The sequence below is a fragment of the Hippopotamus amphibius genome, chromosome 7, assembly GCF_030028045.1.
Source record: "Hippopotamus amphibius kiboko isolate mHipAmp2 chromosome 7, mHipAmp2.hap2, whole genome shotgun sequence".
NCBI classification, from domain to species: domain Eukaryota; kingdom Metazoa; phylum Chordata; class Mammalia; order Artiodactyla; family Hippopotamidae; genus Hippopotamus; species Hippopotamus amphibius.
Window position 1 is genome coordinate 102,731,792 of NC_080192.1, and position 20,415 is coordinate 102,752,206.

Here is a 20,415-nt window from a genome sequence, read left to right on the forward strand (position 1 = left end):
AGCTCACAATTTATGATATAAAATTTAAGCTTGCATTGCTTCTTAGGAAAACATTTTGCTAACAAAATAATAGTGTGAACATAGAAAATAGTATAAAACATGAGACAATCATCCTTTTTATTTATCTATTTTTGTATGATTACCTCATTTAAAAGTTAATGTAATGTAAGATCATTTTTCATGATGGCTAAGGATATTAACTATTTTTTCCTGTTTTTATTTTTTGGGATATTTTGGTCACTCTGCATGGCTTGCAGGGTCTTAGTTCCCTGACCAGGGATCAAACCAGGGCCCCCTGCAGTGAAGGCATGGAGTCCTAATCACTGAACGACCAGGGAATTCCTTACCTGTTTTCCTTTTCAGATCATTTCAGAATTATTTAATCAAATTCTTTGAAAGTATTTTAAATTGGGATTTTTGCCTAATTGCTTTAAGTATATTAATTGGTAGAAGAATGACATTATTAAAATATTGGTCTTAAATATGGTACTTCTTTTCTTGTACTTAATATCTTTCGGGAAAATCTTCTAATTTTCTTCATATTGGTGATGTGTTTTCCATTAAAGTTCATTAACATATATTCATTTCTGCCGCTATTACAAATTAGGATTCCTTTCTAATTACACATTTCAAACTGAGTATTGTTAGTACATATGCATATTATTTCAATTTTATATATTTACCTTATTTCCAAGCATTCTTCCAAACTGTTTAAAGTATTCTGTATTCCTCTCCCAAAATTGGAAATTTCTTTTTTTTTTTTTTTTTTTTTTTTTATTATTTTATTTTATTTTTTTTGGGGGTACACCAGGTTCAATCAACTGTTTTTATACACATATCCCCATATTCCCTCCCTTCCTTGACGCCCCCCCCTCGATTCCCCCCCACCCTCCCTGCCCCAGTCCTCTAAGGCATCTTCCATCCTCGAGTTGGACTCCCTTTGTTATACAACAACTTCCCACTGACTATTTTACAGTTGGTAGTATATATATGTCTGTACTACTCTCCCGCTTCTTCTCAGTTTCCCCTTCACCCCCCGCCCCCTCCCATACCTCGAGTTCTCCAGTCCATTCCCTGTATCTGCTTCCCTGTTCTTGTCACTGAGTTCATCAGTACCATTTTTAGATTCCGTATATGTGAGTTAGCATACAATATTTGTCTTTCTCTTTCTGACTTACTTCACTATGTATGACAGATTGTAGTTCTATCCACCTCATTACATATAGCTCCATCTCATCCCTTTTTATAGCTGAGTAATATTCCATTGTATATATATGCCACATCTTCTGTATCCATTCATTTGTTGATGGGCATTTAGGTTGCTTCCATGTCCTGGCTATTGTAAATAGTGCTGCAATAAACATTATGGTACAAGTTTCTTTTGGGATTATGGTTTTCTTTGGGTATATGCCCAGGAGTGGGATTACTGGATCATATGGTAGTTCTATTTGTAGTTTTTTAAGGAACCTCCAAATTGTTTTCCATAGTGGCTGTACCAACTTACAGTCCCACCAACAGTGCAGGAGAGTTCCCTTTTCTCCACACCCTCTCCAACATTTGTGGTTTCCAGACTTTGTGATGATGGCCATTCTGATTGGTGTGAGGTGATACCTCATTGTGGCTTTGACTTGCATTTCTCTGATGATGAGTGATGTTGAGCATCTTTTCATGTGTTTGTTGGCCATCTGTATGTCTTCTTTGGAGAAATGTCTATTTAGGTCTTCTGCCCATTTGTGGATTGGGTTATTTGCTTTTTTGGTATGAAGCTGCATGAGCTGCTTGTATATTTTGGAGGTTAATCCTTTGTCCGTTGTTTCATAGGCAATTATTTTTTCCCATTCTGAGGGTTGCCTTTTAGTCTTGTTTATGGTTTCTTTTGCTGTGCAAAAGCTTTTAAGTTTCATGTGGTCCCATTCGTTTATTCTTGATTTTATTTCCATGATTCTAGGAGGTGGGTCAAAAAGGATGTTGCTTTGATGTATGTCAAAGAGTGTTCTGCCTATGTTTTCCTCTAGGAGTTTGATAGTGTCTGGCCTTATATGTAGGTCTTTAATCCATTTGGAGTTTATTTTTGTGTATGGTGTTAGGAAGTGTTCTAATTTCATTCTTTTACATGTTGCTGTCCAATTTTCCCAGCACCACTTATTGAAGAGGCTGTCTTTTTTCCATTGTATACTCGTGCCTCCTTTGTCAAAGATAAGGTGCCCATATGTGTTTGGGCTTACTTCTGAGTTCTCTATTCTGTTCCATTGATCTTCCTTTCTATTTTTGTGCCAGTACCATACTGTCTTGATCACTATGGCCTTGTAGTATAGTTTGAAGTCAGGAAGCCTGATTCCACCAACTCCATTTTTCCTTCTCAAGATTGCTTTGGCTATTCGGGGTCTTTTGCGTTTCCATACAAATGGTAAGATTTCTTGCTCTAGTTCTGTGAAAAATGCCATTGGTAATCTGATCGGGATTGCATTAAATCTGTAAATTGCTTTGGGTAGTACAGTCATTTTCACGATGTTGATTCTTCCAATCCAGGAACATGGTATATCCCTCCATCTGTTTATGTCATCTTTGATTTCTTTCATCAATGTCTTAAAGTTTTCTGCATACAGATCTTTTGCCTCCTTAGGCAGGTTTATTCCTAGGTATTTTATTCTTTTGGTTGCAATGGTGAATGGGAGAGTTTCCTTAATTTCTCTTTCTGCTCTTCCGTTGTTAGTGTATAGGAATGCAAGAGATTTCTGTGCATTAATTTTGTATCCTGCTACTTTACTAAACTCATCAATGAGTGCTAGCAGTTTTCTGGTAGAGTCTTTAGGGTTTTCTATATATAGTATCATGTCATCTGCAAAGAGTGATAATTTTACTTCTTCTTTTCCAATTTGGATTCCTTTAATTTCTTTTTCTTCTCTGATTGCTGTGGCTAACACTTCCAAAACTATGTTGAATAACAGTGGTGAGAGTGGACACCCTTGTCTTGTTCCTGTTCTTAGAGGGAATTCTTCCAGTTTTTCTCCATTGAGAACAATGTTGGCTTTTGGTTTGTCATATATGGCTTTTATGATGTTGAGGTAATTTCCTTCTATGCCCATTTTCTGGAGAGCTTTTATCATAAATGGATGTTGAACTTTGTCAAAAGCTTTTTCTGCATCTATTGAAATGATCATATGGTTTTTATCCTTCAATTTGTTGATATGATGTATCACGTTGATTGATTTGCGTATATTGAAGAATCCTTGCATCCCAGGGATAAACCCCACTTGATCGTGGTGTATGATTTTTTTAATGTGCTGTTGCAGTCTGTTAGCTAGTATTTTGTTGAGGATTTTTGCATCTATATTCATCAGTGATATTGGTCTGTAGTTTTCTTTTTTTGTGACATCTTTGCCTGGTTTTGGTATCAGGGTGATGGTAGCCTCATAGAATGAGTTTGGGAGTGCTCCGCCTTCTGCAATATTTTGGAAGAGTTTGAGAAGGATAGGTGTTAACTCTTCTCGAAATGTTTGATAGAATTCGCCTGTGAATCCATCTGGTCCTGGGCTTTTGTGTGTTGGGAGATTTTTAATCACTGCCTCAATTTCTGTACTTGTGATTGGTCTGTTCATGGTTTCTATTTCTTCCTGGTTCAGTCTTGGAAGATTGTATTTTTCTAAGAATGTATCCATTTCTTCCAGGTTATCCAATTGATTGGCATAGAGTTGCTTGTAGTAGTCTCTCATGATGTTTTGTATTTCTGAGGTGTCCGTTGTGACTTCTCCTTTTTCATTTCTAATTCTGTTGATTTGCATCTTCTCCCTTTTTTTCTTGATGAGTCTGGCTAATGGTTTATCAATTTTGTTAATCTTCTCAAAGAACCAGCTTTTAGTTTTATTTATTTTTCTTATGGTTTCTTTCCTTTCTTTTTCATTTATTTCTGCTCTGATCTTTACGATTTCTTTCCTTCTGCTCACTTTGGGGTTTCTTTGTTCTTCTTTCTCTAGTTGTTTGAGGTGTAAGGTTAGGTTGTTTATTCGATCATTTTCTTGTTTCTTAAGGTAGGACTGTATTGCTATAAACTTCCCTCTTAGAACTGCTTTTGCTGCGTCCCATAGGTTTTGGGTTGTTGTGTTTTCGTTGTCATTTGTTTCTAGATACTTTTTGATTTCCTCTTTGATTTCTGTAGTGATTCTGGAAATTTCTTTTGTCTATTTTCTTAATCAAAAATAATATCTACTCATTTCATGCATGTAATGTTCATTAAAGTTCGAGACTAACTGGGCTTGAGAGTACTGGTCTATCACATATAGACAAAGGGCTCTTACCAGCACAGTTAGGATAACATAGGCAAATTACACTCCAGAATACCAGCAAATCAATTTTTTTTTTAATTTTTTAAAAATAAATAAATTTATTTATTTATTTTTGGCTGTGTTGGGTCTTAGTTGCTGTGCACGGGCTTTCTGTAGTTGCAGCAAGTGGGGGCTGCTCTTCATTGCGGTGCATGGGCTTCTCATTGCAGTGGTTTCTCTTGTTGCAGAGCACAGGCACTAGGCATTCGGGTTTCAGTAGTTGTAGCACTCGGGCTCAGTAGTTGTGGCTCGAGGGCTTAGTAGCTCTGCGGCATGTGGAATCTTCCCGGACCAGGGATCGAGGCCGTGTCCCCTGCATTGGCAGGCAGATTCTTAACCACCGCGCCACCAGGGAAGTCCCCCAGCAAATCAATTTTAAAATATCAGTTTCTGCTTAGACATTCAAGGATGCATAGGGAAGATTTTGTTAGAGGAAAAGTCACCTTAAGAGTGTTTGAAATTTGTTGCCATAAACTTCCAAAGCTTTTGAAAAGGTTATTGTTATGCTGGTGTGTTGGCATTAAAAAAAGGCATTTATTTAATATTAATTGAATGAATGAATATATGTAGTCTTTGCTGTGTTCTGAAGGTATAGTGATGAGAAAAACAGACCTGAAGTGTAGATAGACATAAATAAAGACTTACTCAGATACATGCATCATCTGCTCCTGGAGAGGAGAATTTGAGGAGCCCAGAAATCATGGCAGCCACAGGAACCCTCTCCAATATGACCTTAACCACCCACAGGAAATCTAACCCTAATTAACACCATTCCCTTTGGAGTCTCCCATACCAAATCCCTGATCTGTGAAACAAAGGTCCAAAATAGACTTTGAGAGGGTCCTACTGGACACAGTTGTCAAACAGATGAAAAACTAGGTAATACAGACCTAAACCACCACTCCACTTTCAGTTAGGTGCCTAAACCTTCTATTACCTAACCTATTTCCTTTCCCACTTGCAAGTTACTAAATATTCTCAATGAATTTTGAAGTAAATACCAGAGCCTGAGACCTCAGTCTGAGGTATTTGAACAGCCAATAAACCTAGCTATTTGTATTACCAACAGGCCAAGGACTTTCACTGTGTTCAGGGTATCCAAATCACACACTGGGTATCTCATTTTTACCCCTAAAACAGGACTCAGTCAAACTCCATGATCCATTGCATTTGGGTGGAGCCTCACGTGCTTAAGACTAAGAACTGTGTAAAACTTGCCTGATTACAGTTTGTTGGGAACAGTGGTTTCCAGAGAAATGTTCCACTATTTTCACTTATAAACATCGCAATTTCCCAAAGCTCTGGTAGTTTAGGAAATAATTTGGTCTATAATCAGTTCAATCAGTCCAGTCAGGAAAACAGAAACCACTGTATGTAGTTCAAACATAAAAGGGATTTAATTCTAGGAAATGGTCACAAAGGTGTTGCGAGGGCTAGAGGAAAAAGGAGGAGAAAAGAAGGAATGTTACCCAGAGATGAGAAAGCTGCTACCACCATGCTTAGGCTGGAACCCTCCAGCTGCACTTGCTCCTTGAGGTTCCTGGATGGGCAGTGCCAGAACTCCATCTCCACAGAAGGGGCAGCCTGCAGCCAGTGTTGAATCTGCTGTTGAGACCCCTCTACCACTGGTGCTGATACCCAGCAGGGCCCTGTGGGGCTCCTGGGCACAAAGCCTTTCTGTGTTCCCTATTTCTTTGATTCTAGGAAAACAGCCTTCATTCAGCCTCCATGACCTTCCCTGAGTTCCAGTGGGCAGATTCAAGCAGTTGTTAATTAGTGAAGGGAGGGGTTGCACAAGACCTGGGAGAAACAGGCAAGAGCAGCCTTGAGGCAGGTCCTGTTTCCCCAGCAGCTATACACACAACAATATCTTTGAGCTGTTTTACAGAAGTTGAAACCCCCTCCAGGTGCGAGAAGTTAGTGATTAATGACGATATGCTGCCCACAAGCATGTAGACCCCAGACCTGTTGGACCTGAAGGTTGATGATGCTGACTCCTGCTTAGCTCACCACCAACCCATCAGAACCGTTACTGCCTTGATCCTTATCGCCTACCCCGACCATGAGCCCCGACTACAAGACCTCTCCCTATTCCCCAGAGAGGGGAGCACAGTTCTTGAGGTGCTAGCCTACTGTGTTCCCCCTTTGCCTGGCAAAGTAATAAAGCTATTCCTTTCTGCTCCTCCAAAGCTCTGTCTCTTTATTTCTATTCAGCATCGGTGAACAAAGGCCAGGTTTTTCTCGGTAACAGTACCAGTCTTAAAATGGCTTCTTTTCTCCCACCAGTGACCCCCGTTGGCTAAACCTGACCGGAAGCCCGTTGGGGTAAAGAATTCTGGGGAATGGAGTTACTGGCTTCCCGCCCCTACAGTTATGGAATACAGGAGGGATAGTGTGGCATTGTGCCAAAAGAAAAATAACTGGCACAGTACTATTCTCAGGTAGATCCTTAATCATTTTAATCAATTACATTAGGTAGAAAATTACTTCTGAATGGATTGGATAAGTGTTTAGCAATAATCACTTTCTTTCCCATCATTTCTTGGGAAATCTTGCTTTTAAGACTTATTAAGACGGTAGTAGCATAAGGCAGAGATAGAGAGGCAAGGATGGTTGAAAAGTGGAAGAATGGACAAGACAGAACAGGTCCAGGGGCAGACACATAGATAATTAACTTGATGAAAGGCCAGGATGGATTTTGAAAAAGACTTCATCTTTCTAATTAAAAAATATTTTGCCTCTAAAATTGAGGGTGGAGGTAGGGCAACAACAATAAAAACTTTTCTTTTTGTTTGAGTAGCGAGAGCAATGAGTTTCATGAGAAGGGGGGGAATCTAGCTTACTAATTATATGCAAATTCTCCTTTATAATGGGAGAAAAATAAGTCAACAAAAATACTAAAGCTACATAAATTAGTACCTTCAGTGTCTTTAGACAAAGTGAAACAGCCTAAAAGCTGTCCCCAAATTAGCTTTCTTTCATATTCCACCCAGGCATATCCACTAGCATTTGTAAAAGGTTCACATTACCATCAGTTGATACCTGATGTGGAATTTTTTTTTTAACTTCTTTATATTTCCTCCACTTTCACTCATTCTCAGAATGAGTTATTAGCATCCACTGGGGCTTTGTGGCTTATATGACTCAAAAAGGAGTTAATTCCTATTTTGTTAGTTGGCATAAAAAACATTCAATGAGCAGTGCTAAGCAGGATGATTACTCTGTGGGTAAACATTCAAATTCAAAGATTCAAATTCAAAGATTATTTTGAAAATTCTGCTCTATAGTAAAGAACATTTAATTTTTTAAATCATGAATGTAAAATATAAGCTTTTGAAATGAACTTTCCTCCTTGCCAGGATGTGTGTGTATATGTATCATATATACATATATATTATATATATATATCTTAAATGTATGACTAAATTTTGTCATACATGCAAAGCTGGTCTAGAGACTTCTTTCAGAATTAGGAAATGTTTTAAAATTATAAAAGTTGAAATATCTTTCTAGAACCATTTTTTTAAAGCTGCCACTTGCCATCGTCATGAAAGCATACTATATAATCAATGAAAATTAATATGGAAATAATAAGTTTATATGTATTTAAATTTTCACATGATAAAAAGAAGAGTATTTCTGTCAGATACTTTTCTAAGTTTGTGCACAATTCTCTCCAAGTTCTCCTGGGTCTGGAGTAGTCAACCCATTTCATAGTTAATTCTCCTAGGAAGATACCAGAAAGGTGAAAGCAGCGAATTAAGTTATATTGATTTGTGTAACTTAAACTTAACCCTTTCCCCTCTTGGAGGTAATAGCATGAACATTCAGGACACAGTCATAGAGAACTGCATAGAGATTCCAAGGAGGTCCTTTCACAGATGATCTGTCTTAAGTTCCAGTCAGGCAGTCTGCACAGGTATGGCTGTGCTGTTTCTTCAAGTTAGGAGACATTTCCATACCTATGGTGTAGGAAGAATGACGGTCCCCAAGATGTCCATTTCCTACACATCTAGAACCTGTGAAAGCATTATTGGACATGGCCAAAGAAAGGGTTTTTCAGGTGTGATGAAGGATCTTGAAATAAGGAGATTATTCTGGATGATCCAGCGGGCTCAATCTAATCACAGAGTCTTTAAAAGTGGAGTTTTTCTCAGCTGTGATTAGAGTGACATGTGACCATGCAAGAAGGACAGCGGGGAGAAGTAATATGGATGGCTTTGAGGAGGAAGGGGCCATAAATCGAGGAATGTAGGCAGCCTCGGGAAGCTGAAAAAGGCAAGGAAACAGATTCTCTCATGGAGCCTCCAGGAAAAGATAGCTGTATCAACACCTTGATTTCAGGTCAGTGAGACCTATGCCTAATCTCTGACCTACAGAACCAGAAGATAATAAATTTGTGTTAGTTTCAGCCTCTAGGTTTCTGACAACTTGCTACTGCAAAAATAGAAAACTAACATACCTACAAAGCCACTGCCCCAAGCCCAATGCTGCCTCAGCCATCCTGACCCTCCTCTTGGGACTCTCAATCCAGTAACAGCGGGGTAATTAACCCCTGGCACGGCAAAGTTCCCTGGAGCCCTGTCCCAGCACAGCAACCAGCTTTAGTTCTGACTGGGCTACACCCAACTTAACCGGTTGTGAAATGTTTTGAACACTACTTCCCATATCAGGGACCTAAATCAGTGACTTTCAAACTTTTTTGACTCCAGCCCACCTACAGCAAGATACACATTTTTATTTCAACCTAGAACATAGATACACTCCCATACAGGCAAATTGTATAACTGAAACTAATGTTTCATGAAACAGTTATTTAGCTTTACTACATGCATTATGGTCTGATATTTTCAATTCTATTCTCTTCTATTCTGTTAGTGTAAATTTCGACCCACTAAACTGATTTCATGATTCACTAGCAGATTGCAGCCTTCAACTGGAAAACACTGACCTTGATCATGACAACTCTTTGGTCAAGATATAGAGTTTCTGATAGATAATATATTCTGTTTCTTGTAGTAGTAGTACTAGTAGTAGTACTAGTAGTAGTAGTAGTAGTAGTACTAGTAGTAGTACTAGTAGTAGCAGCAGCAGCAGCAGCAGCAGCAGCAGCAGTAGCATGTCGAGCCTCACAGCATGTGGGATCTTAGTTCCTCAACCAACAATTGAACCCACACCCCCTGCAATGGAAGTGCAGAGTCTCAACCACTGGACCGCCACCAAAGTCCCAATTCTGTTTCATTTTTAAAGGAAGTAGAATTTGTTCAGAATTTAAATAGTTTCTATACGTAATAGTTTCTGTTCATTATTATTTAATGTTATTTATTGGTGTACTAAAAATGTATTAGCTCCATGACAGTTTGTAAACTAAGCCTAACAGTAAGAGAGAGGAACCACGACAGGGAGGGTACATTTTAGAAACAATTTTTATTTTATTTTATTTTTAATTTTATTTATTTACTTATTTTTATTTATTGGCTGCATTAGGTCTTCATTGCTGCCCGTGGGCTTTCTGTAGTTGCGGAGAGCGGGGGCTACTCTTCATTGCAGTGCACAGGCTTCTTATTGCAGTGTCTTCTCTTGTTGTGGAGCACGGTCTCTAGGCATGTGGGCTTCAATAGTTGCAGCATGTGGGCTCAGTAATTGTGGCTTGCAGGCTCTAGAGTGCAGGCTCAGTAGTTGTGGTTCATGGGCTTAGTTGCTTCGCGGCATGTGGGATCTTCCCCGCCCAGGGATTGAACCTGTGTCCCCTGCATTGGCAGGCAGATTCTTAACCACTGCACCACCAGGGAAGCCCCGAAACAATTTTTAAATTAATAGATATAGTCATTGAGTACATGTATTTAGTGTTCTGCTTTCTATTGCTCAATTTGTTCATTTTTGCTTTTATTTTTAATATTTCCCTTTTTTTGTGCTTGCTTTTAAAATATTACCCATTTCCTTTTCTAGATTTTTTTATGTTAATTTATTGCATTTCTCTTTTTTTCCTTATTACTACTTATAGCTGCAGTATCATTTCAAGCACTTACACTTTGTTTTAGTATCCCCTTAATTTGGGGTCCTGGTGGAGTTTAAAACTATGTTTATTATAACTCAGCTTTTCTAGGTATTGGTAGCAAAAGGGTTTGATGATTATACTGTGTATTAGCTTTCACTAGGTTATGTTGTGAAGCGAACCATACCCCTAATTCTTGTGGCTAACAAAGCAATGGTTTAGTACACCTTTACTGTTGGCTACAGCTCTGTTCCAGGATCTTTATTCTAGGACGCAGACTGAAGGAACAGCCTCTATTTGAGACAAGCTGGTCCATGGCTGAACCACAAGATGTCTCTTAAAGTGTCTGCTCAGATGTGGGGCATGCATCACTTCTGCATGCATTCCTTAGGCCAATGCAAGTCATACGGCTAAACCTGAAGGCATAATTCTTCCATAGGCAGGGCAATAAATAATTGGCAACAATAGCAGAATCTAACCCCAAGTCATTCCCCTTAATGCTGCAACCAGAAAGGTTTATCCTTGCATCTCTGTCAATTCAAAACTCTATTTTATTGTTGGATTATATCTTAGACTTACCATTATAGCATTTATGTTTCCATTTTAAAATGTATCTTTAATCATGATAAAATACTTTTCGTCTCCCTTAATGCTTTTGCTATAAAATCAGCTATGCTGATCATGTTTTTACAGGCCATGCCTCGTTGTGGCTATTATGGGTTATAATCACATTAAGAAAACAGTATTTTTCCAGCTTAGCCTACACCCACAGCAATGCAAGACCTCATCTCTCAAAATTCACCAAGTATTGCATGGGCTTCTGCAAGGAGTCCTGTGGTCCCCAGGAGGATACTTCTTGATTCCTCTCCACCTTGGGTCCTTAGTCTGCTGAAAGATAAGCAATATTTCCTGCTACCTCCAGACATCTACAAGGCAGTGCTGCATTGCACATCTCACACCTTCAGAGGCTCCAGGGATTTCACTCTTTTCTAAATTAATAGTCACCTTTCTTCAGAGCTTTGGCTCAAGTTCCTAAGACACAATTTGATAGCGAATGATGATTAATACACTGTACCATCCTCAAAATTACTCTAACAGCCAAACCCTTTATTTCAATAAGCTTAGTTCTCTCTCCCTCCTCCTCCCCGCTTTCTTTCCCCCTGCCCCCTCCCCATCTCCAGCATCGCCATCCTCTCCCCCTCTGTGTGAGGCTCCTCTGATGTTCATGCTGGTAGATCCTGTAACAAACAATTCCACCCTGGAATATCTGTGAAACTGCTATAATTTAAACATCAGGTTTTTATTGTGCTTGTACAGGCACTATGAATTGTAAGCCATTCTTGCTTTATTAAAATGTCATTATTTTAAAACATTTTATCACAGTAATCACACACATGGAAAAAATAATGTAGTCGGGCTTATAATGAAACCATAGCCCCCTGCCCCATCCCCTCCCACCCCGATTCAATTTCGCAGGAGGAATCACTTTTAATTGTTTCGGTTTCAAGGCTTTTTGATGGTTACTTCCCTAATTCTAAACAATGAGCCTTTACTACTATTTCTTAATTTACTATAAATTACTGTATTAAATAGTGGGAAGATTAGTTCCCCTCTTCTTCCATATCTTCTCCTCAATCTTCCTCCTGCTTTCTATACTTTCTTACTTTCAAATTATAAAGGCTGGCATTTTATATTTTCTCTAATAACCATAATTAAGTTTTCCCTGTTTCGTTCATAAGCTGCTTCTAAAAATTGAAAACTACTAACAACCATTGACATAACTGTGTAAATATTGTTGATAGGAAAATTAGATACTAGGATTTCATTTTCCTCTCTACAGGGGCTCTACAGATCATGTAAAAGACTGTTCAAATTTAAGATTACAAAGTTTTGCTTGACTGGTTTGATTTTATATTTCCATCTCTTTTCATTTATGCTGAAAATCTTGGTTCTGATGACAATACACTACAGTCAGAATTTAGAGGGCTATGTTACTCTCCCCCCGCCCCCCCACCCCCGCAAAGTTTTATTTTTTTAATATGTCAAACTTACAGAAAAAGCTGAAAGAATGGTATAATAAATGCCTGCATATCTTTTATCTAGACTCACAAATGGTTAAATTTTTTGCCAGGTTTGCTTTCTCTCTTTTGTTTTTGCTGAGTCATTTGGAAACAAGTTACAGACAGCATGACAGTTCATCACTTGCATGTTTCTCCTAGAACAAGGACATTTTCTTACAAAATCACAGCCCCATGATCAGGCCCAAGAAATTTAATATTGATTCTATAATACCTATGACATAACCCAGATCCAAATTTCCCCAATTATCCCCCAAAATATCCTTTATAGCTTTCTCCAATCCAGATTTCAGTCAAGGCTCACTCATTACACGTAATAGAAATATCTCTTTCGTTTCCTTTATTGTCCTTTAGTTTTCGTTTGTTTGGTCTTTCATGACACTGACGTTTTTGAAGAGCCCAGGCAATTACTTTGTAGAATGTCCTACATTCTGGGTTTATCCCATTGCTTCATCGTGATTAGATTCAGGTTAAACATTGTTTGTAAGAATATCTTAGGAAAAGTGTGCCCATTACATCACATCAGAAGACCCATGATGCCATTTTGTCCCACTGTTGATGATGCTAAGGACCATTTGGCACAGAAGGTGTCAGGTAGATTTCTCCAATGCAAAGGTACTGTTCCCCTTGGTAATTAATATTCTGTGGGGTGATTCTTCAAGACAATCTGAATATTCCTGTTTCCCATCACCTTTCACTCAATAGTTTTGGCATCCACTGATGCCCCTTGCTTGAATCAGTTACACTGAGTTTTAAAATGGTGATTCTCTTTTTTTTCTTTTCTTTTTTCTTTTTTTTTTTGTTTTTGGCTGTGTTGGGCCAAAAAAAAAAAGCCATGTTGCTGCGTGCAGGCTTTCTCTAGTTGTGCGGAGCAGGGGCTACTCTGTTGTGGTGCATGGGCTTCTCATTGCAGTGCCTTCTCTTATTGCAGAGCATGGGCTCTTGGCATGCAGGTTTCAGTAGTTGTGACACTAGGCTCAGTAGTTGTGGCTCGAGGGCTCTAGAACGCAGGCCCAGTAGTTGTGGCGCACGGGCTTAGTTGCTCCATGGCATGTGGGATCTTCCTGGACCAGGGATTGAACCGTGTCCCCTGCATTGGCAGGTGGATTCTTAACCACTGTGCCACTAGAGAAGTCCCAAAATGGTGATTTTCTAAATCATTCTTTTGTAATGACTGCATAGTACACCAGCCTTTAGGTCATGTCATAACTTATTAAGTCTCCTATGGCTGGATTTAGATTGTTTTCAGTCTTTTGCTGTTACAAACAATGCTGCAAAGAACACCCTGGTATCTTTATGCAGTTGTGCAACTACAACTCTTAGATGAATCCCAGGAAGGAAAATTGCTAGGTCAAAGGAATTTAACATTTTGATAGATATTTCAAGATTGCCCCCCAAAAGAGGTGATACCAATTTACATTCCCAGCATCAGTGCATAAGACTGCCTATTTTCCCAATTCCCTTATTTTTCGACTACATATATTTGCTTTGTGTTTACCACCACCTCCTATTTTCCCAGCTCTCTCTCACTATACCTTGACTCCCACAATTCCTCCACTCCTTCTGAAGCCTAAAGAACATTGTCACCTTTTCACTGCTCATTACTCCCCCTCATTTTCTCTAGTTTCTACTTTCCCAGCTTATATTCCACGGTTCATCATTATAATTACTCTTCCGCATACACTCTCAAATCCCTTACCCTGCTCTCCTTCCACTGTACTTTATGTCTAAACTCCAGCCCCAGCTAAAACCAGCTCTCTTCCTGTGTCACACCCAGCAGCTAAATGTGACTGGAGAAAAACAGACAACCACACAGAAACTACTCACTGCAAGTTCACAGCCCCAACCTCAAACGGACCTTTAATGAAATCCTAGAACATTCCCTAGCCCGTTTGCTCTCTGGCTTTCCTAGAGGGCTGTTTCATTCCTTTCCTCTCTCTTCAACTCTCCAACATCTGACCCCTCTGTTGATGACTTTGCTTCCTACTTCACTGAGAAGGGAACGTCCACAGCTACCACCACATCTACTGGCCTGCCAGCGTCAGTGCCCACATATTCCGCCTTCTTTCCTGTGGCTATGGATATACCATTGGTCCTCCAGTCTAAAGCCACCCCCTGCAGTTGTGTACTGGATTGCTTCCCTTCCACACGCTCTAGGCACTCCAGCAATTGTTCTTTCTCTCTCCTGCATCATTTCTCCCTACTAACCATTCCCATTAGTATCAAACATACTATAACATCTCCCAATCGGAAAAAAAATCATCCACTGACTCCATGTCTCTCCCAGCCAATGCCTCACTTGTCAACTCCCCTACACGGCGAAACTTCTCTGCAGAATTATCCGTACTTACTGTTCCCACTTCTCCTTCTGTTCTCTCCTGAGCCCATTCCAACATGCTTTTACCTCCAGCACTCCACCAAAGCAGCTTTGGTCAAGGTCCCCTGTGACCTCCATGTTGCCATATCCAAAGATCAGTTCTCACCAAGTCTTCACCTTGCATTTAACCCATCTGCAGCATGTGACAAAGTTGGTCATTTCTTCCTTAAAACACATTATTCTAAACTCAAATGTTACTTTATCAGAGAGGCCTTTCCTGAGCACTCTGGGTAAAATAGCCAACCAACTAAGCAGTCCCTTCTACTCTGTACTGTTTATCCCCCTACTCTGCAATATTGATTACCACCTGACATTTTGTATTTGTTTACTGAGTTTCTCCTTTATTTCAACCCCATTTTGAGCAAAGCAACTGTAGAACGACATCTTTGTGACAATTAGGGATGTTTGAATATAGACAAGTTATTAAATACTAAACAATAACATTAATTTTGTTAGACATGGTGTTTATTTGGGGGAAAAAGTCCTTATCAGTTAAAGATGTATAATGAAGTATCTATGAGTGAATTGACATAAAGTCCAAAATTTTCTTTAAAATACTGAAGAATAAGTCCAAGATTTCTGGCCTGAGCAGCTGGGAGAGTGAAGCTGTTATTTGCTGAGATATTTGAAGACTGCAGGAAGAGGCAATTTTGCAGGGAATGGGAGTGGGAGAAAATCAAGGGCTGGGTTTGCCAAAGTCAAGTTTAAGATGTGTGTTGATAACCAACTAGTGTGTAGATAATCAAGTAGAGATGTTGACTATCTAGATGTACCAATCTGGGGTTCAGAGAAGTGGACTAGGCTGGAGATAAGTATCTGTGAATCATCAAAGTATACATGATATTTAAAGCCATGAGTCTGGATGGGAACATTTAGGAAATGAAAGTAAGATTTTTTTTCAAAAAGAAAAAAAAGAGGTCTGAGAACTAAGCCCTACAGCATTCCAAAATTCATGATATGAGAAGTCATCATAAGAGACCAGGAAGGAGAGGCTGATGAGGAGAACAAGTATGGCAGCCTGAGGCCCAAATGAACAGTGTCCCCCTCACCCAGGGTCCCAAAACTGACAGTGCAACTAAAGTGTTTAACAAGTGAATATAACATAATAGTCTATTTCCCTATGTCCACTGACTAAATGCCAGAACTTTTATGGTACATTCCATTAGAATTTTTAAATAAAATAGCCATTATTGTGCAAATTGTGGGTTAAGGATTAGCTAAATGTCACTAATAATCTCAAAACTGAATTCTGTTTTATACCACATTGCATTGTACTGAATACTATTGTGTTCCAATAAGAGTCCTTCAGGGCCAGCTGCTGGGAACATCGACTGCTGTTGGCTCACAGCCACCTCTCTTGCTAGGAACACCTCTTGGCTGCAGGGATCTGCCTCTCCCAAAATTATACCCCCTACTGCAAGGCAGCCCATGTCAAATGAATACAAAGTCTGGCTGCTTGCCTCAACTGGGGACAACTCTGAAGGGTCATCCCCCCTCCAGAATTCCCCATGGGATGACTGAGGCTTCAGCTGAAACCTCACTGGGGTCAGTTCTCCACTATTCAGTCCCACCTTCCTTACCTCCTCAGAAGTATCTCTCTAATAAAGGTCTGCATGCAGCTCTCCACCCTAGGATTTGTGTGGAGGGAAGCCACCCTAAAACAACATGTACCAGAGGCGCCACTATCCTCCAATGTTATTGTGCCATTTACAATATATGGTAATTATAGAATTTATACTTTGTTGAAAAAGCCAGGTCATTTGTTCTATAGAATTTTCTATATTCTGGATTTTGCTGATGGTATCCCTATGTGTATTCTTATTCAGATACTTTCTGTAAACTGGCATTAATACTAGAGGCTTAATTAGGTTCGCCTCCATCCATTTAAATGTGGTATTCTGAAACTTTTTAACTTTTCTTTTTCTACCACGTGAAATGTAAGTATTGCTTATCTGATGCTAAGAAGAGATGAAAATCAAAGCTCCCTAGGATCAGGAGAGACATTTATAATTGTATCTCCCTCCCTTGCCCCCACCCCATCCCCACAGACTTGCTGTATGCAACCTAAAGGCCTTCCAGATACTGGGAGTAAATGACTGGAGAATGCATTTACCTAGGTTTACAGCCTTAAACACTAAATACCTTCCTCCCAAAGCAGAGTATGAGTATCTCATTCTCATCTAGGAAGAGAACCAAAGACAGCAACACCATCTCTGGGTTATTTGCATGTACAATTCCATGTTGTTACTAATTTTAAAAGCCATCCTGGCTTTCTTCTGTCAAATGGTTTGATTGTGGATCACATTCTTTCACCGACAGCTGGTGTATTCTAAGTCAATTAATCAACATGCATTTATCAAGCACCTGCTGTGTGATCAACGTCATTCTTGGAGAATTCATGCTGATTAAATTCTCTGTAAAACAATTAGGAAGCTTTATCTTGTTTCTACTCTGCCCCCATCCCGACCCCCAACTCACACAAAACATTCCAAAATCAAATAGATGCGCTTTTTGTATCAATTTACTGTTTTGAATTATCTACATCCTGCTCCGTTCTGTTGAGAATTGATAACACCCTGGACAATTATGATTTTTCTAAGGTATTCAAAGCAGTGTTGCATAAATGTATACCCTTCTGCATAATTATGTACTTATGCATCTCCTTTTAAAGAAACTTGTTATGAGTTTTTGTTCATTTTATTTTTTTATTAATGTCATTACAAGTAACAGAAACCAGCTTGAGCTGGCTCAAGGGAAAACAAAAACTTATTGGAAATATATTAGGCACTCTCACGGAATCCAAAGAAGAATTGAACCACCAACCAGGCCTCTGGAAGAGCAGAAGACAGGGAAGCTCTGGGGACCTTAACAACAGCTGCTCGCAAACGTTTCTTTTGGAATTCTGCCACCAACATGACTCAGAGCCAAACTTCTCCCTTTTCTGCACATCTCAGTTCAAGATTCAGATCCCTGGGAAGGAGAATCTGATTGGCTGAGCTGCAGTTGGAAGGCTGCTGCTGCTCCAATGGAGTATAGCCGGGAGGCAGGGTCGCAAGCTCTATGTCCACACTGTCCAATACAGAAGCCACCTGCCACGTGTGGCTGTGGAGCACTTAAACTGTGGCTAGTACATTGAATTTTCGTTTTATTTATTTATTTATTTATTTTAAAGAACTTTCGTTGAGATACAGTTATACAATAAACTGCATATATTTAGAGCATAAAATTTGGTATCCCAATCTCCCAATTCAATCCCCCCAACCTTCCCTGCTTTCCCCACTTGGTATCCATATGTTTGTTCTCTACATCTGTGTCTCTATTTCTGCCTTGTGAACCAATTGATCTGTACCATTTTTCTATATTCCATATATATGTGTTAATATATGATATTTGTTTTTCTCTTTCTGACACAACACTGTATGACAGTCTCTAGGTCCATCCATGTCTCTACAAATATCCCAGCTTCATTACTTTTTACAGCTGAGTAATATTACATTATATATATATGTAACACATCTTTTTTACCCATTTATCTGTTGATGGACATTTAGGTTGCTTCCATGTCCTGGCTATTGTAAATAGTGCTGCAATGAACATTGGAGTGCGTGTGTCTTTTTCAATTATGGTGTTATCTGGGTATATGCCCAGAAGTGGGATTGCTGGGTCGTATGGTAACTCTATTTTTAGTTTTGCAAGGAACCTCCATACTGTTCTCCATAGTGGCTGTATCAATTTACATTCCCACCAACAGTGCAAGAGTGTTCCCTTTTCTCCACACCTTCTCCAGCATTTACTGTTTGTAGATTTTCTGATGATGCCCATTCTCACCAGTGTGAGGTGATACCTCATTGTCGTTTTGATTTGCATTTCTCTAATAATTAGTGATGTTGAGCAGCTTTTCATGTGCCTCTTGGCCATCCATATGTCTTCTTTGGAGAAATGCCTATTTAGGTCTTCTGTCCATTTTTTGATTGGGTTGTTTGTTTTTTTGATATTGAGCTGGATGAACTGTTTATATGTGTTGGAGATTAATCTTTTGTTGATTTGTTTGCAAATATTTTCTCTCATTCTGAGGGTTTTTTCGTCTTGCTTATAGTTTCCTTTGCTGTGCAGAAGATTTGAAGTTTGAAGTTTCATTAGGTCTCACTTATTTATTTTTGTTTTGATTTCCATTATTTCCCCTAGAGGGGGTGGATCAAAAAAGATCTTGCTGTGATTTACATCGAAGAGTGTTCTTCATATGTTTTCCTCTAGGAGTTTTATAGTGTCTGGCCTTACATTTAGGTCTTCAAACCATTTTGAGTTTATTTTTGTGTATGGTGTTAAGGAGTGTTCTAATTTCATTCTTTTGCATGTAGCTGTCCAGTTTTCCCAGCACCACTTATTGAAGAGGCTGCCTTTTCTCCATTGTATATCCTTGCCTCCCTTGTCATAGACTAGTTGACCATAATTTATCTCTGGGCTTTCTATCCTGTTCCATTGATCTATATTTTTTGTGCCAGTACCATACAGTCTTCATCACTGTAGCCTTGTAGTATAGCCTGAAGTCAGGAAGCCTGATTCCACCAACTCCGTCTTTCCTTCTCAAGATTGCTTTGGCTATTCAGGGTCTTTTGTGTTTCCATACAAATCGTAAAATTTCTTGTTATAGTTCTGTGAAAAATGCCATTGGTAATTTGATTGGGATTGCATTGAATCTGTAAATTGCTTTCAGTAATATGTCATTTTCACAATGTGGATTCTTCCAATCCAAGAACATGGTATATTTCTCCATCTGTTTGTGTCGTCTTTGAATTCTTTCATTAGTGTCTTATAGTTTTCTGAGTGCAGGTCTTTCGCCTCCTTGGTTAGGTTTATTCCTAGGTATTTTATTCTTTTTGTTGCAATGGTGAATGGGATTGTTTCCTTAATTTCTCTTTCAGATCTTTCATTGTTAGTGTATAGAAGTGCAAGAGATTTCTGTGTGTTAATTTTGTATCCTGCAATTTTACCAAATTCATTGATTAGCTCAAGTAGTTTCCTGGAGGCATCTTTAGGATTTTCTCTGTGTAGTATCATGTCATCTGCAAACAGTGACAGTTTTACTTCTTCTTTTCCAATGTGGATTCCTTTGATTTCTTTTTCTTCTCTGATTGCTGTGGCAAGGACTTCCAAAACTATGTTGATGGTATTGGCGAGAGTGGACATCCTTGTCTTGTTCCTGATCTTAGAGGGAATGCTTTCAGTTTTTCACCATTGAGAATGATGTTTGCTGTCGGTTTGTTGTATATGGCCTTTATTATGTTGGGTAGGTTCCCTCTATGCCCATCTTCTGGAGAGTTTTTATCATAAATGGGTGTTGAATTTGTCAAAAGCTTTTTCTGCATCTACTGAGATGATCGTGTGGTTTTTATCCTTCAGTTTGTTAATATGGTGTATCACACTGATTGATTTGCATATATTGAAGAATCCTTGCATCCCAGGGATAAACCCCACTTGATCATGATCCTTTTAATGTGTTGTTGGATTCTGTTGGCCAGTATTTTGTTGAGGATTTTTGCATCTAAATTCATGAGTGATATCAGTCTGTAATTTTCTTTTTTTGTAGTATCTTTGTCTGGTTTTGGTATCAGGGTGATGGTGGCCTCATAAAATGAGTTTGGG